Genomic DNA, 27533 nt, shown 5'->3' on the forward strand with positions numbered 1-27533 from the left:
TTACAACACATAATCAGATTAAAACAAACACAAGCATACATCTATATTTTGAAGCTTTTCTTATTTCTGCATTGGTTAGTCAATAAGACTTGGGAAAATTTAAAGTTTGAAAGTGGGAGAGGTTTTTGTAAATTAGACAAGAAGCCTAAGAGCCCCATTTTTAGATCAAGGAGAAACTTCAAGATCTCTATGAAGGTAAAAAACATACAGATCAAGATAAAGATGTTGATAATCATGTGGATTGATGATGAAGAAGAAGTAGAAGAGGACATGGAAAATGAATTAATTAATGCCTTCAAAGAATGGAAGAATGTAGAAAAGGAAAATCACACACTCAAAGAAGAAGTTGCATTTTTGAAACTCCAAGTGCAGTAAGCATAAAGGAAAGAGAAAAACCTTGCAAGACAACAAAAGGAATTTGGTCAAAGGTGTTCTAGCCTTGAAATTTTGTGGAGAGGCTAGAATGCATGAAATCTCCAAAACCCATAAATCGTTTATCGATATTCCACCTAAAAAAGACTTAATTAGGTTATTAGTCAATTTTTAAATATTTCGTAAGTCTAAACTTGGGGAATATGACTAATTAATCAAAATTAATTAAGTCAAGGTGTGAATCTTCTAGAAACTCACACAGATCGACTTCAAATTAATCCTAGCCATCGATTAAGATATAATCTTGGCCGCTGAATTCTCAACAAAGAATTATAAGAAGAAGTCAATGGGGATTGGAGAAGACACTTCAGTAGTTCGATTTCATGAGCAGATTTATTTCTAAAGTAACAACAGTTAGTTTCCAGAGAGAGAGCCAATGAGATCAAAGCAGTGAGAGAGGGGAAAGGACAATGAAGCCGGAGGAAGGATTTCAGTTCCGTGAGTGCATTTGCAGAGAGGAAAGTGAGCCACAGAGAGGCTAATGTAGAGCAACGCAGTAGCCTCTAGAGGCAATCTCGAATCTGATGGGGAAAACTAAGTTTCAGTGCCAGAAGATGGGCAGAGGTTCCAAAGGCTAGGAGAGACATTGTTAGTAGCCCTTATTGTTATTGATGTGCCCCTATTGTCCCCAGATTGTTATTATTGTGCCCCATAAAATCCCACTATTGTTATCGTTGTGCCCTTATATTATTATTATTGTTATGTCAGATTTGATTATATTGTAACCCCTTAGACTCCTATATATAGAAAGCAAGGAGGTTTTGTCATTTGTATCATCCAAGAATTGTTCATTTGTGTAATGTAAAGGAGGTTTCCCCCTCAAATAGGCTAATTTTGAAGTCGTTGATCTATCTTTTCTTCTATTTTGTGAGCTGGTTACAAACAGAGGTTTGGATTATAGGGTTTCGTTGCTCCAAACAAGTCATTGTGGCATTTTCACTATAACTATTTTTCTACAACGTTTCAGAAATTAAAATTAAAACCCATTTGAGCTAAAATCTCTATGAACCTCGGGTCCAAATTTCAAATATTTTCTCGCTATATTTTCGGAGATATGATCCAAGGAAGTTAGGGTTTTTGCAGGCTCCCGAATTACATCCCAAACAGGTGACCTTGGTAAAATTGTCATAACTTTCTCTCTAAGCATGTGATTGAAATTTTGTAATAAGTTACAAAAACAGAATGAACTTTAGTTTTCTGTGTATCACTTTCAGGTCCGAAGGTCAAAATAGTGACATGTGGTAGGTCGTACAAGTTCGCTCTACTGAACTAGTCTATAATCAGGTCATCGTAGGATATTTGGCATAACTCTTTCTTGAAGAATCCAATATTGATCAGATTGGTGGGTTAGAAAGAGGACTCAAAGGGATACTACAGGACAAAATTTCCGACCTTGGAGATCCTAAATTATAAAGATACAACAACTTTAATATCGAGCTCCTACAAAGAGAAAAAAAAGTGTATAGTTTTTTTTTAAACTTTTTCATAAGTTTGGTTTGAAAAATTAGTTTGAAGTGATTCAAAGGGCATAGTGAGGCATAATTATCATTAATTGATGCCCCAAAGAAAGAAAATGGAAACACCTAGTAAGAAACCAGAAATATATTCCATGAATCATGAAGAAGAGGAAAAATGCAACATGATATATCAAAATTACGAGATCAAGTGCAACAATTTTCATTCTCACAAAAAGTAACAAAAGCTCAGATGGATGGCTTAAAGAAAGGCATGAAAGCTAATATAAATGATGTGAAAGCTAAGATGGATGGCAAGGAAGCTAAGATGAATGATGTGGAAGCTAAGATGGATGGCGTGGAAGCTAAGATGGATGGTATAGAAGAAAAACTTAAAGGAAACATGGAAGATTTGAAGATAGATTTGACAAAGTTGCTATAAGGAAAATTACGAGATCAAGTGCAACAATTCTCACTCTCACAAAAAGTAATAGAAGCTAAGATGGATGGTTTAAAGAAGGGCATGGAAGCCAATATGAATGGGATGAAAGCTAAGATGGATGGCATGGAAGCTAAGATGGATGTCGTGGAAGCTAAGATGGATGGTATGAAAAAAAATAAAGGCAACATGGAAGATTTGAAGATAGATTTGACATAGTTGATACAAGAAATGTTTACTAATGGTGAAAGGGTAGTAAAGGAAACTCACGATGAGAAAAAAAGAAATGTTAATCATGATTTCATAGACTCTAACGTTGGATTGAAGACCCACCACGCTACAAAGATTGATATGAGGAAGTTTTATGGCAAGGATCCTGTAACATGGATACTACAGATGGAGCAATATTCGATGTCCATAATGTGCAAAACACACAAAAGGTATGCATTGCAACTATATTTGGAACCGAATTAGTTTGTATGGTATCAATGGCTTTGCTCTCGTAAACAAATTGTCATTTGGGCAATTTTTACGGAAGAAATGATAGCACATTATGAGGATACAAAAGCAACACCTTTTTTAGCCAATTGATAAATCTCAAACAAAAGGGTTCAATGATGGAGCACATTAAGGACTTCCAAAAATTGAATATAAGGGTAAAAGGTATTCCAGAGGAGCATAGGATTGATGTGTTCATAGGGACTTTAAATGATAACATCCAACATGAAGTTTGCCTTTGGGAACCTAATTCATTGGAGAAGGCATTCACGTTGGCAAGAAAAATGGAAAGCAAAATTATGGCAAAAAGGAAACCTACCACTCAAAACTATAAATATGGAAGTGTTGTTTCCCCTAGCCTTCCACAACCTACAAGGTTGACAACACAACAATGGAAGAAAAAAAAGCAAAAGGTCTTTGTTACAGTTGTGAAAGCAAATACACTAAAGGTCATAAGTGTGCTGAGAAGAAATTATTTTACATAGGTTGTGAAGAGGAGGAAGAAAAGGAACAAGAAACGTCAAAAGAAGAGGATATACACCAGGAACAAACCCTAGAGAAAGAAGAAATGAATCCGACTATATCTTGTAATGCATTGGCCAACATTACCACTCCTCAAATTATTAATATAGAAGGACATATCAAGAAGAAAAAGGTAATAGTGTTGATTGATTCAGGGAGTATCGATAATTTTATTTATTATAAGATAGCCAAGGAATTGAATTGCTTCCTATAACCAGCACCAGAGTGTCAAGTGATGGTTGAAAGTGGAGGAACCATAAATTGCTCTGGAAAGTGCCATAATATCAAGCTATCCATGGGAGAATATGTATTGAATAGCCCAATGCTTTCCATTCCAATGGGTGGTGCTAATGTTGTACTAGGAGTCCGATGGCTACAATATGTTTTCCCAGACAACAACAAACTAGACGACTTGAGAAGAAGTTGGTTCAAACTGAGTGCATAAGGGACTATGCTAGGATGTCGCAATAGCTACGCAAAGCTAGTTTGGATGACTCAATTTGAGCTGAGGTCAAAGTACGTATTTTCCTGTGGAGTGAGGAGATTTCCTCACTAGATTTTTATTACAGATCCATTTGGGCACATCACTCCCATCATCCAGATCAATGTTTTACGGCTCATCGAACCCTAATTTCAGTTGCTACATGCTCTAAACAAGTCACCCTTTTGAATGCCTCCTTCCCAGACAATTTCATGACTTGAAGAAATCCTGGAATGACCTCTAAAGGGACCAACGCAGGTAGGCCCATGTTAGGGTGTGTTGCAGAGCAGTTGAGTCCATGCTAGGGTGCTCTGTAGAGCACTTAGGCCCTCTTTCACCTGCATTGGGCGAGATTGAGCGAAATTCACATAGGGTTTGGGGAATATTCTTATCTCTTGGAGTCATCTAGAAGTTTCCCTCACTTATCAACTCCTATGAGCTCAAAAATGGATGAGGAATGAGTTAAGATGCATCCTATCCTCTCATCCCTTCCTCCATGGAACTAATTCTAAGTATGGAAGGCCATTCAATACCCCCATTTATGACATAACCTCCTATAAATTGAACACTAATATAAGTGATCAGGGGCTGGACTATGTTGAATTGTAAGGAGATAATGTTGCTATGAGAATTGGCTTTGAGACAAGTATTGTTATGCTACAAGTTTTTCATGCTTTTGATGTGATGTGGATGGGATCCAAGCTGGAGGAATGACTTTGAATCAGACATGATGGTTGTAATTCCTTCTTCTATTCAATAAAGTATTTGAACCTTTTTCCCATATGTTTGTATTGATATATGATGCTTATATGTGTGAATGTATCTGATTCCATTTACTTGTATTCAATAGATCTTTTGCTTTGATCGGTTCTTTGTCTTTTGTTTGTGTTTACAGGTACTTCTCAAGCATGTTAAGTACGGAAAGGAGCGACAAGATCAATACAAGGGAGACAAGAGGAAAGCGGAACTACAAGTAGGTCTTCTCATCTTCTTTGTCTTATCTATTGCTAATAGGAAAAGGCTAAAGTTCTTTAAACTGGTGTTCTAGATATGGCTACTTATCTAGGGAACTAGTATTTATCTGTAGATACCAAAATCTCCAAAACAAATTGGCGACTCTGCTTGGGAAGATCATCCTTCCTAATAGCTTATCCACCTCCTAGGACACTCTTGTGGACCCTACTTGTGTTCATTGATTGTATTTAAGCTCTTTTGCATTGAATTTTGGTCAAAACTGTGTCAAATTGCCTTTTGAAATGGCTCACTGTCACCAGCGCAGGCTTGTGAGGGACACAGTGCACCCTTGGCTTAGGGACAATGCTCTAAAGCACACTGTCTCCCATTCAGGGCTGCGCTGATCCTCCTAGGGTCAATTTCCCACCTTTGGAATGTGTTTTTGCCAACTTTTCTCTGTTTGATTGCTTGCTGATTGATCAATGAATGTCATGTCTCAGAAAACAAGTTTTTATCTCCTTTGCTAGCCCTACTTTGACTTGGTTGATTAATGTTTCTTAAATGTTTTCTTTGTCATTATCGATCCATAGTCAAAGTTAGATTATAGTCGATTAATATTTATTCGAAAGAAAGTGTCGTAAAAGTCTTCTTTTCCTTCGAAATAGAACCATCATAAAGTCTTCGTTCTTGTTAAAGATTGATTGATTGTATGTGCATTAGTGTCCTTTTTGTTCATGTTCACATTAAGGGAATCAAAAAGAAATACATGCATGTTGCATTGAAAAGGTTTGTGTGTGCTCATAGGAATAGTTTAGGGAGATTGCATAAGTTTGTGCTCTTTGCTCTTTGACTGAAAGAAATCTGATTGCTTTATTGCTAGTAGCTAGGATTTTCATTGTTAAATTGAATGGAAAGAATGCTTATCATATTAGTTGCATTCTAGGAATTGCAAACATACATCACGTGGTGAACCTTGAAAGGCAAATTATTAAGAAGATCAACTTAAAATTCATCTGAATTAACCTAATGGAGCATTGTCATCTAACACAAAACATTTAGAGGCTCTAGGCTAGAGACGTGTTCCAGCGTCGTAAAACATAGCAGCTGTCACTAACTTGTCTGCGATACATCCCGAGTGTGATATCTCATTCCACGTATGTGAGTATATCGTAGCTCGTCCACATACCTTCGGGTATATAGGGTGGTGTTACAGTACGTAAAGTATATGGGAATGCTCTCACTGTGCGGTTTTGCATTAGACAACGCTAATACAGATTGGGCCTCCACGTACTTTCGGGTATATATGGGAGGACAACACTAGGTTGCTATCCATCCTTAGGTAACCGAGTCGGCCACCTTGTACACTGTGATACACAAAACACAAAATTAAGGGAGATTACCTACCCGTACTTCTCGGTTCGCCGGGAGGTACTTTGCAGTTCACAGTTGCTTGGTAAACTTTTTGCCTAGATTATCCTTATTTTGTTTTATTATGTTACTTTGATTAAAATAAAATTAATTGACTGTGGATGACATCCTCCATGCTCGCTCCTTAGTTGATCTTAGATTGAGACATATGGCGATAAATCTGGAGTCCATCGATTAAGGAATTCCTTTTGATGGGAATCCTAGTCCTTTTCCTCCTTTTGGAAATATTGGTGCTCCTTATATGGCTACATTATCACTACCGGGACTTACCATTGACTTGCTAGTATGGTTGTTTTCAACCTCCTTGGTTCAAAATGTCGTGATTTCTCCGCTTTCGAGTACTCCTCCAACTTGACAAAATCGACCTCCAGTTGATCCTAAAGTTGATCCTTTGCCTTCTTCCTCGATTTTTTCTTCCTCCCCTTCTCCCTTTTCGCTGGTGAAAGTATTGGTACTAGTAACCAGTGGTTAAGAAGAAGAAGAAATGGAAGAAGAAGAAGAAGAAAATTTAGTAGGGGGGCAACCAAGTAACCATTTCTTTGAGTGCAACTTCTAATGAGAAACTGTTCGTTAAGCCTCACAAAGTTCAATATCCAGCAAACTTTGTACGGGAGACCATCTTCTTTGAAATTGTCCAGATATTCCTCAGATCTTAGAAGAATGGTCTTCTCGTTCACATCATCATGTGTCATCAACTTCTGGATATCATGTTGGTGACACACCATCAACCAGTGGTAGTAAAGTTCATGGAAAGAAGGGTAAAGTAAAGTTTCCCTGTAGGTTATGTGAAGGGAATCACCCCATTCATCTTTGTCCCTATCTGGATGAAGCCAAAAAAGTGTTGGACAACCGTCTTGCTTCTCCACAACGACTTCCATCTAGTTACAGGAGACTCTCCCTTAATCCTCCACTAGTTGATGAATTGATTGACACAAATCAATCGTCAGTCAAACCCACTCTCTCTGAATGTGAATCCCATGAGTCTATACCTTACCGATCACAAGTTGAGGAAACAGTTGACCCGATTTCACCTTCAGTTAATCGTACCTTTCCCGAAGAGAGTGAGTATGATACCACTCAGGTTCTTTTTGTTTCTTCAGATTCTAATGAGCTTGGAGGAAACCCTCCTATTCCATTACGACAGGAGGAAAATCCTCCCGTTCTCGTAACTCAAGGGGATAATTCTCTTGTTCTTATGGTACCCCCTCCAAGTAGTCTGGTCACTTCCTTTGATTGGAATCGGCTGGCAAGATTTCGTCTTCCTTCTTATGTGCCTTTCCAGATCATAGTACATGTTTATAATATGATTATATCTGGCACTATTATAGATGAAGGTGCATATGTGAGTATCCTTTCCTCCACTGCTTGGAAAGCGCTTGGTTCATCGTCACTTGTGCCTGTTATCCAAAATATGTTGTATTTTAACAGAGGAACCAGTCAACCATTAGGGATCCTTCCTCAGTTCCCTATTACTTTGGGAGGAAAAATATTTATCTGAATGTGATGGTAGTCCCAGGCCCTTTAGATTACAATTTACTTCTTGGGCGCGACTATGTTTATGACATGGGAGATATTGTTTCAACACTCTTTCGAGTGATGTGTTTCCCGCATGAAGGCAAAATTGTCACTGTTGACCAGCTTTCATTTCCTGGTCCAAATATGGCTTCCAGTCAACCATCTTCCCTAAGTGGTCCTTTTGTACCAATGGTATCATCCCTGCCACAGGTTAATTATGTGGCAACCTGTTCCATGCCTACATCAACGGACGATCAATTCCGTGATGTTGTACATTATGTAATGGGGGCATTGGAACCAGATCTCTCCTTCCAGAGCATTGTTTTCCCATTTGATGAGAACCTCTTGGAAGTCATGACCTCTTAGGGGTCGTGAAAAAGGGTCTCTGAGGATAGTTCCTTGTCTTGTGTCAACCTCGTTAAAAAAATAAAACCAAGGATATGAGGATAGTTCCTTGTCTTGTGTCAACCTCGTTAAAAAATGAAACAAGGAATATGAGGATAGTTCCTGGTCTTGTGTCAACCTCGTTAAAAAATGAAACAAGGAATATGAGGATAGTTCTTTTATTGTGTCAACCTCGTTAAAAAATGAAACAGGTCCATGAGGATAGTTCCTTGTCTTGTGTCAACCTCGTTAAAAAAAGAAACCAAGGATATGAGGATAGTTCCTTGTCTTGTGTCAACCTCGTTAAAAAATGAAACAAAGGGTATGAGGATAGTTCCTGGTCTTGTGTCAACCTTGTTAAAAAATGAAACAAAGGGTATGAGGATAGTTCCTTGTCTTGTGTCAACCTCATTAAAAAATGAAACCAAGGATATGAGGATAGTTCTTTTAATGTGCCAACCTCGTTAAAAAATGAAACAAGGTCCCCTGGAGCAAAGTTCCAATTCAAGTCTTTGATTAGATCTCGTAAAATCTCAGTCGAGTCTTTCACTTGATCTCGTAAACGAACCTTCATTCCATCCACCTGATAGCCATGAGTAGTCTACTTAGGTGAATGTAATGAAGATTGGGGGCATGCACCTAGTGGTAAAGTTAAGTTTCCCTGTAGGTTATGTGAAGGGAATCACCCCATTCACCTTTGTCCCTATATGGATGAAGCCAAAAAGGTGTTGGATAACCGTCCTGCTTCACTGTAGCGACTTCCATCTAGTTACAAGAGACTCTCCCTTTCATCATGTTGGGGGCATGTAAACCAATCTCAAGCATAGTTCTTCATTTCAAGCTTGTGTAAAAATGAAACTGAATTCAAGCATAGTTCTTCGTTTTAAGCTTGTGTAAAAATGAAACTGAATCCAAGCATAGTTTTTCGTTTCAAGCTTGTGTAAACATGAAACTGAATCCAAGCATAGTTCCCTATGGTTCAAGCTTGTCTAAAAATGAACCCATTTCCATTTTAACCCTCGTGATTTCCATTCTATCAGCCTCTTCCACCAGATGAGCCTTGGTTTTTCTCCTTCCATCGTCACTATTTGCTTGGCCAATCATACACTTTCACTTGGTTGTTTTACCCTTTTTGAGGAACAACTGCAATGAGGGGTATTATTAGCCTGCCTCTTCACATAAATCAACATGTTTTGAGAAGTTCCAACATCACTGGAACCAATTGCTATCCTATACATCACTCGTTCCTCAAAGTGGAGTCCTCTTTAAGCTCTTTTCAAACTCTTGAAATATGAAAATATTGCCGAGCGCTTGTCTTTTTTAGCTCGTTAACAGATTGGAAATGACATCTAATCAGTATAAGTTTAACCCTTTTTTGGGCTGAGATAGATTATTTACGAAAAAGGAATACGTTGATCGAACATGGTCAACAAGTTTTCCCTTGTATTGCTTTTATGCTTTTTCGGGCTTGAGAGACAAATCTATGAAAAATAACTTGTGGAGTTTTCTTTTTGTCCCTTTTCAAACTCTCTAAACATGAAAAGGACCGAGTTATCTTTGTCTTTAAACTCGTTAAAACATCAAATAGCAACAAAGTTGTCCATCTAGAAAAGACCGAGTTTCACTTTCGCTAGACTCGTTAAAACATTACATAGTGATGGATTCACCCGAAGGGTGGAATTATACAAGAAGCATATGTTATCCTCCTCAAGCTTGATAAAAATAAAGAGGTGCTGGTCAGCAATGACTGGGGAAAATGGGAAAAAGGGGAAAACCACTTTATGGTAGCAGGTCGCTCTTGAACATGACACTTTCACTCCATCACCGTGACTGTTTGGGTTGGGTTATCAACTTGATGGTTATCATACTGTTGGTCTATCATACCATCCATCACTTTGTTTTGGGTCAATGCTGCCAATTCATTTTAGTGTTGCCGACATGTTCAAGAGAAGTCATCCAGTTAAAATTCATCCTTTGCAATAACATAAACCTTCATTTTCATGACCACCATTCCTGAACCTTGTGTCGTCAGTCAAATTCCATCTCCAAAACATTGATGTGGGATACATCAAGGCCCTCCTACGACGAGTCACTCCTTGTCGACATCAACACATTATCCAAGAAGTTGACTTAGAAACACCCTTCCAGTACCTTGAGGCTTGCATACATCAATGGTAGGTTTCCCGCTTTTGGCGATAGGTTGACACCTTCGACCGAAAATTTTTGTATTGTGTTCGACATCAAATCATCCATTCACACCATGCAAAATCTACTGTAGTAACTTGAGGATCATTATCATTATCGGTGATTTCTCTTGCGTCCGTTAACAACTTACATCATTGGCTGGTAATCAGCCAGTGTCCTCCCATGTTTGAATTCAGATCACATATTCACATGGTTAGACTCATACTTGAGCGAATGATTGAATGAGATAGAAGACCCCAGATCTGGTTTCATCCATCTAGGCTATGATTTCAGGAGTACTAAATCATATGTACAATGAATTTACATTGGTGTTCATTCTGATCATGGGTCTACATCTGTAGATGACTGTCTATGTACATGTAATGAACGTTTATATGTTGAGAATGGGTATGTCTTCCCTCAACAATTCATGTAAAAATCAAAATATCATGATATATGTATTGTAATTGATGGAGGTCACCTTCCGCCTCGAAACCTCCTCGTCACATCGTAAAGCATTTCATTCGACATTTGCATTTTTTGACTTCATGCTTTAGGGGAAACTATTATAGATCCATTTGGGCACATCACTCCCATCATCCAGATCAGTGTTTTAGGGCTCATAAAACCCTAATTTCAGTTGCTACATGCCCTAAAAAAGTCACCCTTTTGAATGTCTCCTTCCTAGACAGTTTCATGACTTGAAGACATTCTGAAATGACCTCTTAAGGGACCAGCGCAGTTAGGCCCATGTTAGGGTGCGCTGTAGAGAAGTTGAGTCCATGCTAGGGTGCTTTGCAGAGCACTTAGGCCCTCTTTCACCTGCGCTGGGCGAGATTGAGTGAAATTCACATAGGGTTTGGGGAATATTCTTATCTCTTAGATTCATCTAGAAGTTTCCCTCACTTATCAACTCCAATGAGCTCGAAAATGGATGAGGAATGAGTTAAGATGCATCCTATCCTCTCATCCCTTCCTCCATGGAACTAATTCTAAGTATGGAAGGCCATTCAATACCCCCATTTATGACATAACCTCCTTCATCCTCCTATAAATTGAACACTCATCTAAGTGATCAGGGGCTGGAATATGTTGAATTGTAAGGAGATAATGTTGTTATGAGAATTGACTTTGAGACAAGTATTGTTATGCTACAAGTTTTTCATGCTTTTGATGTGATGTGGATGGGATCCAAGCTAGAGGAATGACTTTGAATTAGACATGATGGTTGTAATTCCTTCTTCTATTCAATAAAGTATTTGAACCTTTTTCCCATATGTTTGTATTGATATATGATGCTTATATGTGTGAATGTATCTAATTCCATTTACTGGTATTCAATAGATATTTTGCTTTGATCGGTTCTTTATCTTATGTTTGTGTTTACATGTACTTCTCAAGCGTCTTAAGTACGGGAAGGAGCGACAGGATCGATACAAGGGAGACAAGAGGAAAGCGGAACTACATGTAGGTCTTCTCATCTTCTTTGTCTTATCTATTACTTATAGGAAAAGGCTAAAGTGCTTTAAACTGTTGTTCTAGATATGGCTACTTATATAGGGAATTAGTATTTATCTATAGATACCAAATTCTCCAAAACAAATTTTCTTGCCAGTTTTTCTCTATAGGATTTCCAATTTCGACATCTAGTTATACTCAAATTATGTCACTGCCACATAATAATAAAACCCTCAAATACTACACCAATTTTCCCAAGTTGGGTTTTTCTGGGGACATTGGTCCAAAAATAACTATGTCATTTTATGTGTGTGTTCTAGTATTTTTCCAGCATTTATTTCTTTCGCAGTTTATTTGTGTAAGTTGCAGTGTGATTGATTCAATATTTGCTGTAGTAAACGGTAAATAAATTGTTAAAACCTAATTTAACAATTAGGAGAATTATTTCCAGTGGTTTCAATAAGATTTGGGTTTTCGAATTTTCACATGGTATTAGAGCACAGATGATTAGCCGGAGTTTTGTTGTTCATTGAGGGGAAGCAACTCGAAAACCTAGAGGCAATGCAATTACCTTGGCCAAGAGGTCTAATTCTTGAGGAGAATCAATTTTTCTGAGAAGGACAAAAAAATTTGATCTCTCCAAATCGAGGGTTTCTAGAGGCAGAGGGAGCAACCCATATTTTTCGCAGAGCAGATGTCTAGTGGGATGTAACAATTTTGCAGTAGTTTATTAGTGAAGAACTAGTGTCCGGAGGAAGAAGAGCATAGACCGAGGGATAATTTTCCTCAAGGGAACTTCTAGTCTCAAGAAGTTAAAGTTCCCTTGGAGATCAACAATTGTTGTGAGCAATTTTTCTCACTCCAGAAGGGAGTGTGAATATCCTAGCAACAGTTGAGCAGAGGGGAAGAGGAGATTTTCGACATCATTTGGGATGGCCACTACTGGACTACGAGATCAGGAAAGGTTGGACGATGCTTCTAACTATGTCATCTGGAAGGCAAGAATGTGCTTCCTTCTCGATGAATATGGACTGAAGCCACATATTGATGCAGTGGTAGCTATTCCCCAGAATGCATATTAACTAAGGAATATAGAAAGGAGATAGTAAGGGAAAATAGGTTAATTCTTGATAGTGTTAGAGATCACATTGTATCACACATAGCAGGCTAGGTAATGACCAAGGAGATGTGGGATACACTTTCCATGCTATACCAGGGCACTTCCGAGCAACGGAAGATGTATTTGGAGGAGAAGCTGAGATGCACCAGGATGCAGAAAGGGGAATGCATAAACCCCTTCCTAACATGGATTCAGGAGATATGGCATCAATTTTTAGCTATTGGGGCAACGCCTCAAGCCACAAACCTAGTGTGATTGGCACTAAGCAATGTCTCAGAGGAGTGGTAGGTATTCGTCCCAAGAATTTTGGGGAGAGAAACATTGCCAATATGGGACAGGATGTGGGCCGATTTGCAATAGGAGGAGTTGAGACGAGACTTAGTGAAGAGCTCCATCAATGGTAGCAATAGAGAGTCAAAGTAGGTGAAGGAAGAGAAAAATGTGGCCCTCGCATCGAAGGGTCCCAGTCATGGTCAGGGGGAGCAAAGTAAGAAGAAGAAGAACCTGTCAAAGTTCAAGTGCTTTAGGTGTGGTGAGCTTGGTCACTACAATACCCAGTGTCCTCTCAGGAAGAAGGGCAAGGAGGATAACCAAAAATAGCAGGCAGCCTCAACAAAGATCAATAGGATTTCCTCGAGACTGGAGGAAGAATTCGCCATGTTTACTGACATACCCCTTGGACTGAAATGGGATGATTTGGTTTTGTAGCCTCAGATTGCTACAAATGGGAAGGATTCTTGAGGAGGTCCACCTCTTGAATCAATACCTTGCTACGTGAGCCCACAATATTTAGTAATAGGATGGATCAATGGCAATAGATGCATTCAGATATCAAAGTGACAAATTCATAGTCTAGTTGTAGTCAAATGTTGGGGAACATAGCACAGAATTAGCAGTAGTGCAGTTGGCACAATGCAGAGTCAGTAGCAGCGCAGATGCCTCAATGAAAACACATATACTAGCAACATTCAGAGACTCGGGATACATATGCATCATACTGATCAAAGTTGATTTAGTATTTAGTATGATTTAGGAGAGGGGTTGCAGTGCAGATGCGTGTTGGCAACAGTTCAACATGGTCAGCAGTAGCACAAATTCAACATATATCAGAGTTGCGCAGTATTTGGTGGGAATTAATAGCCAAACATCAACAACATGATATGAGATGATCCAGAGACAATGTGTTTCAATAAGGACGACAACGCTAAAACACATTCCTCGCTAAGAGGGAGTGTTAGTTTTTGTACCATCGGATGTGTTCTAGCCTTGAAATTTTGTGGAGAGGTTAGAACGCATGAGATCTCCAAAACCCATAAATCATTTCTGGAAATTCCACCTAGAAATAACTTAATTAGATTATTAGTCAAATTTTAAATATTTCCTATGTCTAAACTTAGGGAATATGACTAATTAATCATAATTAATTAAGTCAAGGTGTGAATCTTCTAGAAATTCACACGAATCAAATTTAAGTTAATCATAGCCATCGATTAAGGTCTAATCTTGGCTGTTAAAGTCTCAACAGAGGATTATACGAAGAAGTCGATGGGGCTTGGAGAAGACACTTCAACAGTTCGATTTCATGAGCATATCGATTTCTAAAGTAGCAATAATTAGTTGGCAGAGAGAGAGCCAGTGAGATCGAACAACACAAGTGATTTCTCCAAGCCCCATCGACTTCTTCTTATATCCTCTACTGAGAATTCAAGGGCCAAAATTAGACCTTAATCGATGGCTAGAATTAACTTGAAGTTGACATGTGTGAGTTTCTTGAACCTTCACACCTTGACTTAACTCATTCTGATTAATTAGTCATATTCCCTAAGTTTAATCGAAGCAGTGAGAGAGGGGCAGGGACAATGAAGCCGGAGGAAGGATTCCAGTTCCGATGAGTGCATTTGTAGAGAGGCAAGTGAGCCACAGTGAGGCTGATGTAGAGCAGCACAGTTCTAGAGGCAATCTCGAATATGCTAGGGAAAAGCAAGTTTTAGTGCCAACAAGCTGGGAAGAGGTTCTAGAGGCTAGGAGAGACATTTTCCTAGACAACAACAGACCAGACGACTTGAGGAGAAGCTAGTTCGAATTGAGTGCAAAAGGGACCACGTTAGGGTGACGCAGTAGCTGTGCATAGCCAATTTGGACAACTCAATTTGAGCTGAGGTCAGAGCCCAAATTTGCTTGTGGAGTGAGGAGATTTCCTCACTAGATTTTTCTTGCCAGTTTTTCTTTGTAGGATTTCCAGTTTCAACATCCAGTTGTACTCATATTATTATTTCATTGCTGCATAATAAGGAAACCTTCAGTTGCTACACTGGTTTTCCCAAGTTGGGTTTTTTGGGAACATTGGTCCAAAAATAACTGTCATTTTATGTGTGTGTGCTATTATTTCTTCCAGTGTGTATTTCTTCTGCAGTTTATTTGTGTAGGTTGCAGTGTGATTGATTTAGTATTTGTTGTAGCAAACAATAAATAAATTGTTAAAAATTAATTTAACAATTAGGTGAATTATTTCCAATTGTTGCAATAGGATTCAGGTTTTCGATTTTTCACAAAAGGTACGTATCTGAAGTTGATAAAAAACAAAAGGAACTAGATACATCTTCAATAGAAATTAGTAGGCTTAAAAAGGAAAATGAAAGGAATAAGGAACAAATATAAGTTCTTAACAGAGAAGTAAAAAATGTCACTCTTCTAAACCTACAGGTAGAAGAAGTAGAAAAAAAAGAAAAGTCTTGAAAAATAGATTTCAGGAAGATATTGCTCAAAATAAAAAATAATTTGACACTATCCTAATTGAAATAGACAAGCTTTGGAAAGATAAATTGTTGGATGACGAAAGGAAGAACAACGACATGGCTAAATTGAAGATGAAAGAAACAAAAGCTGGTAAAGCCCGATGCAACGAAGGTACAATCTCTAAGTCCCCGTAGGGAAAGATTGATGAGAAGGCTGACATCATGATCCCTCAAAGACCAAATCGAGATGAAGGATAGAAGAAGGACAAAAACATCACTACTCTAAGAATTAATCAGCAAAATGCTGCACCTCCTCCAAAGAAGGATGATTACAAAATATCATCAAGACAAGACATCTCATCTAGGTACACTAACATGTTTAATGTATATTTCTTTTCAGGTTCTAACTTTGGCATATGGCTAGGGATTGCAAAATGTATGACATGTGTGATTATCAAAGATGTTATCAAAACCTTAGAAGCAGGGTTGCTCGATCGCAAGACAAGTTTCACGATGTCTTTGCCAATATAAAGCATATGTTGTTTGCTCCCTTATTCATACCTAACATTGAATGTTACAAATTCCATAATTATGGACATATAGCTCGCGATTGCATATACAAGACGAGCTCGTCCAAGAAGAACAAATCTAACATAAAGTATAAGGAGTTCTGGAGAAGAAAGCATATGCAAGAATACCAAGCAAATGAGAAAGTCTCAACAGTCATGCTTTCAGGCTTTGTAAAGGCAAAAGGGTATGGTGAATCTCCAAAAATGTTCAAGTTCAGGATGATTTGACAGAAGAGCTAGTTCACACATTATTTTGAAGCTTTCCTATGAATATTGAAGAGGGGGAGTATTTATAATAGTGGTTGTATTTTTGAATATCTATCTTTGACATGTTGACAATTTGCAAATATGAAGTTTTTAGAATGGCATTCAACATTATGAGAAGTTTCAGTGGTGCAGTTTTGGCAGGCAAGTTGGTCCATATTGACAGGTACAATCAATTATGAAAATCTATATGAAGCATGGCATGTCAAGGGGAGATAGGTTTTTTATTCAAGCAAGAATTGATCCAGACATTTCGAAGCAAAAATGTATCTTGGAGGAAGTTAGAGGAAAGAATGTCGTTAGGGGGAGCATAGGAAGATTAAAGGTCCACAAAAGTAGGCAGTTTGTCAGGAGTAGTCACCATTTTCCATTGATGTCAAATGGGGAGAGAAATCAAGAGAAGAAGACTGAGGCTTGACGTAATGGGGAGTTGTACTCGCACAAGGAGTATGTGTTGCCATCAATGACAAAGGGGGGGATTGTTGAATGCTGTTGTCATTAATGTCAACGTCTGTTAATGAATGCTCTTAATATTCGTTTGGATTACATTAAGTTAGAATCTGCAACGGAAGGATGACTGAAACCTTAGTAGCCTCAAATTTACTGAGGTTTTTGAGAATAAATATTAGTGAATTGATCTCACGATCATCATCATTGGATACTCCTAGTTATATTGCACGCCTCATGGGGCCTCATGGATTGGGAAATATCCTTGTTTGAAGATGAAACCCCAAAGTTGTAATCCAAAACCCCAAGAGAAGATGATGTGGGATTAATTTCATTATAGGAAATTTCAGCCTAAAAGTGGCCTCCTAAGGAAAAAATAATAAAATAATAAAATAAGATCTATGAAATTTGGAGGGAAAATAAGAAAACTACTTTTTTAATCGTCTTTTTGGCTTATCTCCTTATAGGTTTACTCAAATTTTGGGTGTACACACTCGTTGGAGGCAAAATTTAATTCCACATCCAATGAATACCCATTATGCATACTTTTGAAAATTCCCACATTGTTAAAAATTGCAAATACATTAAAATAACTCGTTCATCATGCTTTCTTAATGTATATGCAATTTTTATCAATGTGGGTCTTCTCAAAAGTATGCATAATCGGTACTCGTTGGATGTGAAATTTAATCCCGCATCCAATGATTGTCTACATTTGAAATTTGAGTAAACCTATAAAGAGATAAATCATAAATACAATTAAAAAAAAAGAAATTTTTCTTCTTTTTCCTTCAAAATATTTACATGTACCTCTTTTTAAATTTAAAGTATTTTGATTGGTTTACAAAGTATGACATGGAAATTACATAGAAAATTCATGAGCATTTTTAAGCTAAAATTTCCTCTAATGATTGGTTAAGCTTTGGTGTCTGCCATCTATTGCTTTTTTATGCTTTGAATTAATGCTTTGAAAAGATTAATAAGTTACTAATTGTTAAGAAACACTGGTTCACTCCCCCTCTTAATATTTCCAACATTTTCCACACTGATTGCATCAATGTTAGTACCCTTTTCCTTGTTTCGAGATTTTTGTTGCACCTTCTTCTCTTTCTTCAACTTTATTTTTTTAGTAGAGTTTTAGTATGATTTCTCAAACAAGAAATTTCATCATCTTTGGTTGAAATTTTTTTATTAGTATCTTCATGCTCTCTTTTGGGGGTATTCTTTATGTTTTCAATTTGTTGTTATAGCCCTTCTATCTATTGTTGAAATTTTGTGAATTTCTGTATCTTGCTTCTCCAATTCCCTTTGAATTTGCACTACTTCTACAACTTGGCAGATAAGCATTTTCTTAAAATCTCTAATTTTCCCTTTTAAAACATCTTAACCTTGTTGTTGTGATTCCTTCTCATATCTGATTGTCGCCTTTTGTATGTGGTCTACATATTCTAATGAATGAACTTTTGTGCATGACTCCACTATGAAATATTGTAATATTATCCTCTTTCGGTCATGAGAGGCTGTCATAGGCTTCTTTTTAATACTTACAAAGAATGTTCTGAATGTTTCCATCCAATAGGACCTAACAATATTAAAAATGGTAAAATTTTGCAACATTGAATTGAGTTACTAATTTATAATCATTAATTGATAGAAGTCTTAAATTTCAAAGTGTTCATGGTCATAAATGTCTTCCTTTACAAAGATACTTAAATTTGAAAATAACAATTGATTTTCTAAGTTCACATCAAAATTAATTTTCCTCTTTGTGTAGACAAATATCAATGATAACATAATTCCTTTGAATAGTTTCATTGAGTCTTAATAATCTAAAGTTCTAGATTTTATATCATATATTAGAGAGCTTTCTTTCCTTATATTTTTAAAATCTATTTTCTAATTTTTTATTAAACAACTTCAAATTGTTACCACCTTAAATAGGACTTAAATAGTGCCCTCCAAATCAAACTTTTCACTTTTCCCTTGATTGAAACTAAGGATTAATTTTATAAACCTTTAATTGAACCTTGGTATATTTTTGATAATAATGTTTTACCTTCTTAATAATACATTTCAACAAGATACAAATACTTAATTTTTTTACATACTTCAATGTTGTTAAATTTTCCAATATTTTCATGTTATTCACTTTATGTGATTATTATAAATTTATCTTTTACCAAAGAGATATTTATATTTCTTTTTCTTTAATCTTCCGTGCATATATTATTCACATAAAGAGATACATATATTTGTTGAGATTTTTTCTTTTTTCTCCTTTTCCTCTGGGCCCATAAACCTTTTGGCTCTTCATCTTTTGGGGCTAGGGTTTTGAATCTCTAGAGTTTTTTCTTTATGCTAAAAGGTCATTCTTTTGGCCTCCTAATAGATTTTGCAAATACATGTAGTCATCATCTCTTTCTCTTTAGTGATAGCTACCACCATTCTAGTTAGTTTGTGCTCGACAATATTTTTCTATTTTGTATATTAATAAAAGTTAGTTTCACTATATTATTGTGCTCTCGATTTTTTTTTGTGTGTGTGCATATTTCATTTCCTTTCCCGCCTTTCATTTCATTCCTTGCACCACTTGGATCAAGTATGTAAGTTTTAAAATTTTACAATAAAACAATGCCCACACATATTCTTTATAAAATAGAAAAGTAAACAATAACATTTACACATAGTACTCATAAATTTATCCTGGAAATCCTTAATTAGAAAAACCAACAAATGTTTAAAGTCAGCTCTTATTCTCATTATATTAACTTCACCATTTACAATATAATATATAGGATCTTATCACATCCAAAACCCTAATACATTTACTTGGATTAAACCCCTTAATTAAATTAAATTACAATGGACCAAAATGCCATTGGTTAAAAAAACACCAAAACATGTAAAAAACAACCGTTTTTTTTGTTTCTTGAAGGGTTTCAATCCCCCCACCATGCCTTTGGACCAACCAAAAGAATAAGACATGCATAACATTCTCCCACTTGTCGTTTTCTTCGCAAACAAGGTGCCTGAGATTATATGATCAACAATTCAGGAAAAGATGCCCATTGCTTCTTTACACCAAGAGAACTTCTTGGTCTTAACATATTTCAATGAATCAAAAACATTCTTCAAAGTGTCAACCTTCACTAAGAACGCTTCTTATCTTCAACCACATCTCTCATAAGGTACTTCCTATACTAATTGTGGTTCAATAACTTTTGCATAATGCATAGGATACTTGTGCATTTTGGATGGGTTTCCAAAAATTCTTGTTGATTTGTGAAGTTGTGTGATTTATGGGCACATCCACCTTGCTACAAAACTACCTATTGTGTTGCTCTTGAAGAAGGCACCTCACCCACAAATTATTATTTAGATTAAAATCCCAAGATCCCCAACTTTCCATTCTTAATGTTTTGAACTCCCATTAACTTATGCAAAGTTTAATATTCAACAAAGATGGTGTATTGACTTACTATGAACTCATCAAATTTGTTATTTCCAATGTTGCTTTTGGTATTTCTACACACATTTTGTACAAATCACCTTCCCTAATGCCTTCAATGACAATCTTACCATCAATATCTTTTAGACGGCAAGCTTTGTATCAAATTGCACTAGTAATCCAACATCTATGATTTTACTTATGCCAATTAATTCTTAGGTAAAAACACACATAAATAATGAATTTCTTTATATGCATGCAACATAAGGGATTTTCAATGAAATATTTTTTCATGCTAATTATTAGGTCCAAGAATGACAATTTAAACTTCAGGAGGATATCTATATGCAACAAAATAAGTTCTCTTGAGATTCACATGCTAAGGAGCTTTGCAGTCCAATAACACTTTGAAGTGCTAAATGTTGTGTGTTATTGCGAACATGTTTTCTTGATCACCATGACATTGCACTAGATTTAGGTTTCCTTTTTATTTCTTATCTTGCCTTGGAATACCATAATGAAAATACCTTTTTTCTTAGCTTGCTTTGTGTCTTGGTTATCCTAGAGAGACTCACCTTTCGTTGTTGTTGGTGCACATTGTATCCATTTTCTTTTCTTTGTTCTAAATTCTTGAAAAGAGAGTTGTGTATTTTGTTGAAAATGGTTGTTACTGATGTTAAAGGCCACCCAAGTAGGCCCCATTTGGAAACCTTATCTTTGAAGGAAATTTTACTCCAATTACCCAACTCAAATGGGAGCATAGTATATATGGTTGGAAAGCTTACTCCATGATGTTTCCAATGATATATGATATACCTTCTAACTCCTCACTATTAAGTGGAAACATTTTTTTGAATATTTACTATACATTAATCTGGTCAACCCAACTAGTGGACAAGTCAACCCAGCGAATGGATCAGTCGACCCTACCCTAGACCCTAGATGCACTATAAAATGGTGTAAGAAGGAGCATTTCTAGCCACTGCTTAAGAAATTCAAATATGTTTTCAAGAGAGCGAAGGAGGAGGCTTGAGGTTCATATCTCATGAACAAGCAAGAGGTGAAGCCAAGTTGGAGAAGCTTTCTTTGTAAGGGTTTTTGGTATTAGTTCTTAGGAAGAGTTTCTATTCTATTTGAACCCTGTTGAGGCCAAGTCTAGTTGTTAAGGAGGCCAAGTTCAAGGGTTGTTGGACCGAGTTCTGTTAGACCTGTTTGAGGCTAATTTTATGTCCTAGTTTAAGGCCGAGTTGTAGTCTTGGTTAGAGGTCGAGTTGCAGTCTTGGTTAGAGGCCGAATTACAAACCTATTTTGGTTGGAGGCTAAGCTTTGTTGGAGATTGAGTTGCAATTCTTGTGGAGGCCAAATTCTATTTTGAGTTGGGTACAAGCTTCCAAGAGGGTAGACCTTCTTTTGAAAAAGTTCTAAGCCTAAAAATTGTCTCTTGAACTATAAAACAAATGTAAGTTAGTGCTTATTGAGGATTGGTATCCTCATCTTCTTGACAAGTTGGACCCTACTATTTTTGTGAGTTGGTGCTTACAGAGGATTGTTTTCCTCACAACTGGTTGTAGTAAATTGAATTATATTTGGAAATCATTCAAGTGTTCTTTCTTTAAGTTTGAATTTCCACTTTTATATCTGTGTTCATGCATTGTGTTAATGAGTGATTATGTGATGTGATTTCAGTCTCAATATTAATAAAGAGAAAGTAATTTAATATTTGTGATACCGATTCACGCCCCTCTCAGTATCATTGTGTATTTCCAATAATTGGTATCAGAGCAAGCTTTATTAAGAACAATCTAATAGTTGGAAGAAGATCTTACAAGGGCCATGGCCAGTCAAGAAGCATCAATCAAAATTCCTTTCTTTGATGGAACAAATTTTTCCTTTTGGAAGATAAGAATGAAAACCCACTTGATGTCTCTTGGTGCTGAAGTTTGGCAATCTGTTACAGATGGATATAAGGTTCCATCTTCTCCTCTAACTAATCAATATGGGAGAAAGGCTTATGCATCCAATGCAAAATCTATAAACTCCATTTTAAGTGGCTCATCAAATTTAGAAATTGTTAAAATGATGCAATGCGAATCAACTAAAGAGATGTGGGACAAGCCTGTAAACAACTGTGAAGGAAATGACAAAGTAAAGAAGGTGAGGTTTCATAATTTCTAGAGGCAATTTGAAAGATTAAAAATGAATGATGATGAAGATGTTGTTGCTTATTTTCTTTGAGTAGATGAAGTGGTTAATTCTCTCAAAGGACTTGGTGAAATAGTTAAAGAAATAACAATTGTTCAAAATATTTTGAGGTCTCTTCCTCTGTGTTTTGATGCCAAAGTCTCTGCCATAGAAGAATTAAAGGATTTGGAGAATCTAAAAATGGACAAGCTTCATAGAATTCTCACTGCATATGAAGTGAGGATGAAAACTCATCACTTAAGGAAGCAACATTTAAATCATATAAGAAGTCAAGAAAATGCAACTTTGGTGACTATACCAACGATGAATCTGATATAGAAATGACTCAACTAGTTAGGAAACTAACGAAAAAATCTTAATTCAAAAGTAAGTTACCTATTGTCTGTTTTAATTGTGGTAAGATAAGACATGTTGTTGTTAAGTGTATTTTTAGGGAAGAAAGTGACAATGAGGTAGCATTGAATTGGCAACTAGGAACAAACTCCATGTGGGACATCTTATTTATGGTAGCTGATATTTTTCTTGGATCCCTCTCATCGAGAGGTGTAGGATTGATCTAAAGATCATCCTATTCCGATAAGTATTCATGGAGATATGAATTTATTTGTGTTATAAGACAATTCGTCAAGGTTGGCCAACAACCAAATAAACCCCACAAGTGCTCAACGTTTTAGTATAAAAGGAAATGACTTGAGAGTCATTTCTCAAACACACTTCTATCTTGATTTCTCTCCACTTGTCTTGGGTTTTAGTGGAAGGGAAATCTAGGAGTGGAAGCCCTAGATGTTGGAGCAAAGAAGACTAAGGGAGCTGCCCTAGAGGAGATGCCCTAGCCCTAGACGTTGTCAAAGAAGAAGTCAAAAACATTGTCCAAAAGGCAGCCCTAGGCGCAGTCTGAGAGTAGCCCTAAACGCTGTCCAAAATGTAGCGCTAGACGCAGTGTAAGAGAGGCCCTAACATTGTCCAAAATGCAGCCCTAGACGCAATCTAAGAGCAACCCTAAACGTTATCCAAAATGCAGCCCTAGAAGCAGTCTAAGAGAAGCCCTAAACACAATCTAAAGGGCAGCCCTAAACACTGTCTAAAGGCAGCCCTAACAGTGTCTAAAGGCAGCCCTAACGCTAACATACAAGGCCCTAGATGCAGGCCTAATACAGCTGAAAAGGTGGGCTGTAGGTGACCCTCAAAACAGGGACAACATGAGAGTTTGAGGACTCAAACATGCCCAGGACAACAATGCTAATAATTGGGACAACAACAAGACATGGTGCTGCAATAGCAATTGGGACAACAATGACATTGATGGGACAACAACATACTATGATGGGACAACAATGACATTGATGGGACAACAACATACTATGATGGGACAAAAACAAAAACAATGGGACAACAAACTAACATGGAATGGCTATGTCACTAATAGTGGGACAACAATATGCAACATAGGACAATAGTGGCTATCATGGTGCAACAATGGCACATGGGACAACAATGCAACAATATGATGTGTACAACATGGTCACGAGGTCCAACATTATGATGATGGGTGCAGCATGGTGCAACATGGTGAGGTGCAACATGATGACGAGATGCAACACAATGATAGGTGAAGGAGTCACCTTGGAGAATTAGTTGAAGCAGCATGTCTTTAACTGATCTCATGTATCATATTCTTAGAGATGATCTATGCTCTTATCTAGATAAGTCAAAATGTTGACTTCTGTTGTAAATGTACTATCTCTCTCTCCCTCTGCTGAACTATTGAAGAACATATAAGAAGAATTGATCAAGGGTTTCCCCACATTGGGGTTTGTCCCTAGCTAGTGCCACATCTTGTGTCCCCTTGTCTTGGCTTGCCTTCTGCGATTTATGTTTATGTTCTATCTGCAGTTTACTTTAATGCTGATGTGATTGCTAATCTGGAAAAGATATTGAGCTAATTGTGAAAATTGAAATAAATTGCTCTAAGCATATAACATACCTAAAATTAACAGGAAGAAACCAAAAAAGGGGTCTTAAAATTAGAGTTCTTCAAAAAAGAAAAAAATATACCCTAAAGAGGATAATGATTTTTTCGAAGCAGATGAATATGATTCTGTTGATGATAGGAGAGAGATCCTATTTTTAGCTAAAAATGAAGAATCCAACACAGAAAAATAAAAGGAGCAAAAATAAAAAGCAGAGGAAGGTGTTGATGGCATGGTGGATCTTGAAGCTGAACTCATCAATGCATTAAGAGAGATTGATAACCTCTAGAAGAAAAACAAACAAGTATACTTCGCTAGAAGCAAACACAGAAAAAGGAAGAAAAGAGTAGAAAAGTGTTGAATGATCAACTTAAAGAAGAGGAAGAACACTTTGAAATGTGGAAGAAAAAATTGTTTCATTAAGGAAAGACCTAGACCATCTCAACAAAAAGATGAAACACTCTCAAATCCTAGATGCTATTCTCAACAATCAAAGATCACCATATGACAAGATTGGTCTTGGTTATATGGGTGAGAATACATATGAATAAGATGCAAACCTCAAGTCACCAAGAAAGAAAGTTGAAGAAAAGCCTGAAAGCCCCAATCTTAGTAAGAGAAAGGACAACAATCTAGCGGAGTTTGGAAACACTGCTACACCAAAAAGCTATGTTGATGCTCTTAATAAGTCCATTCACAATGCAGGAAGCAATATGATAAGGGATAAGGAGTGAGAATTTTCTCCAAAGCATATCAACTTCAGAAGAACTATTCCATTAAGACAATCCTTTTAAGCCATGTATCAACATATTTTTCTTGGTCATTGTTTTTCATGCAAAAATTTTGGACATAAAGCAAAAGATTGTAGAGCTTATGGGAAAATTGATTATGAAAGAGGTTCTCATCAAAGCCATAGAAATAATTTCTTAGAAAACAAAATCATAGATATTGATGCATTTAATAATAGAAATCGTAATTTCATTTGCTTCATTATTCAAATATAACATTGAGTGTTACACATGAAACAATTTTGGACATATGGTATAAGATTGTACCACAAAATCAAGAGAAGGGTTTTGGAAAAAAAACAGGAAGAACCATGAACTAAAATATGTGGATTGGTTATGTAAGCTCGAAGCAATCAAAGTCCATGGTACATTGATAGTGGGTGCTCTAGACACATGATTGAAGATCAAAAGAAATTTATTACTCTAAAAGAAGAAAAAGGAGAAAATTTGAGCTTTGGAGACAATGGATTGACAAAAATCATTGGAAGAGGTACTGTAAGCGTTGACAATGGTAGGGCTAAAGCACAAAATGTTTTGTACATTGAAGAACTCAAACATAATATTTTAAGTGTTAGTTAGATGTGCGATCAAGGCTATGATCTCACTTTTTGTGTTGAAGATTGTGAAATGAGGAAGATTAATTTAGGAAGATTAGTGGGAAGAGCGATAAGGAATCCAGGCAATGCATATATTCTTGATGAAATTTAAGGAGACAAATTCTATATTGGACAAACAAATGAGATTTAGTTAGGACATAAAAATCTAGGATAATGAGAGATATGCCCAAAATCTTGAAGCCAACAAGCGCCATCCATGAATCTTGCCAACATGGAAAATAAACAAGAGAGAGCTTCTAGTGAAAGGAGTGCTTGACATCAAGATCATTAGAGCTTGTTCACACAAATCTACGTGGACCAACAAGAACACCAACAATGTAAGGTGAAAGGTACTTTATGCTATTTATTGATGATTATATCAGAATGGTTTGGGTTACATTTCTTAAAGAAAAATCAAAAGCACTAAATTCTTTCAAGTTATTCAAAGCCTTATTTGAAAATGAAAGTGATCAAAGAATCAAATGTCTAAGATTAGATAAAGGATGTGAATTTATCTCATATGATTTTAATGATTTTTGTGAGAAATATGGAATCAAGAGACAACTCTCAATTGCAAGAAATCCACAACAAAATGGGGTTGTCGAAAGAGAGAACAAGTTAGTGTAAGAAACAACAAGGACAATGTTGTTAGAGGCTAAATTACCAAATAAGTTTTGGAGAGAAGCCACTGTTGCAAAAGTTTACATCATGAACAAAGCACAACTTCAAGTTAATAATGACAAGACACCATATGAGCTATGGAAAGGTAGACCAACTTTAGTTAAGTATTTCAGAAATTTTGGAGTCAAGTGTTATATGAAGATAAATGATGATAATTTGGGAAAACTTGATTCTAGAGTAGACGAGGAATTTTTTCTTGGATGAAGAAAAGCTTACGAATGTTACAATAAAATACTATGCAAAGATGTGGAATGTATTGATGTAAGAATAGACAAAGCTTGACAAGAGAAAGAAGTAGAACAAACAAATGAGAATTTAAGAGACACTATCTACGTGGACCAAGAAGAGCCCACTACAAAGGAAGAACAAGAAGAATAACAATGTCCATCCAAGACAACTTTTAAATTTGTGTAAAAACATCACCCAGAGAACCAAATTATTGGAGATGTTGATGCAGAAGAAGAATGCCCAATTCACTAGGAAAAGTCAAAATTTCTTTGCTATCCGAAATAGATCCAAAGGAGTTTGCACAATCTAGTAAGAACCGACATTGGGTGAATGTTAGGGGAAAAAAATTGAATCAAATTGAGAAGAATGGAACGTGGGAACTTGTGCCATTAGCAAAAGATAAAAAAGTGATTGGGACTAAAAAGATAAAACATGATGAATGAATAAGGAAAGACTTGTTTGTAAGGGCTATGCACAAATTGAAGGAATTGACTTTAAAGAAAATTCTTCTGTAGTTTCCAGTTTAGAATTAATAATAATGTTTTTGGCATTTGCGTGTTCAAAATGATTCAAAGTTTATCAGATGGATGCTAAATTAGCCTTTCTAAATGGAGAATTAAAGGAAGAAGTATACATTAGCCAACTAGAAGGTTTTGACTTGTTCGAAAATAAAGATTGTGTTCAAATTGAAGAAAACTCTTTATGGGTTAAAACAAGCTCAAGAGCTTGTTATGTT

This window comes from Pinus tabuliformis, chromosome 2_1 (genome assembly GCF_031772625.1).
Source record: "Pinus tabuliformis cultivar Carrire ecotype Pingquan chromosome 2_1, CPIR1, whole genome shotgun sequence".
Lineage (NCBI taxonomy): Eukaryota > Viridiplantae > Streptophyta > Pinopsida > Pinales > Pinaceae > Pinus > Pinus tabuliformis.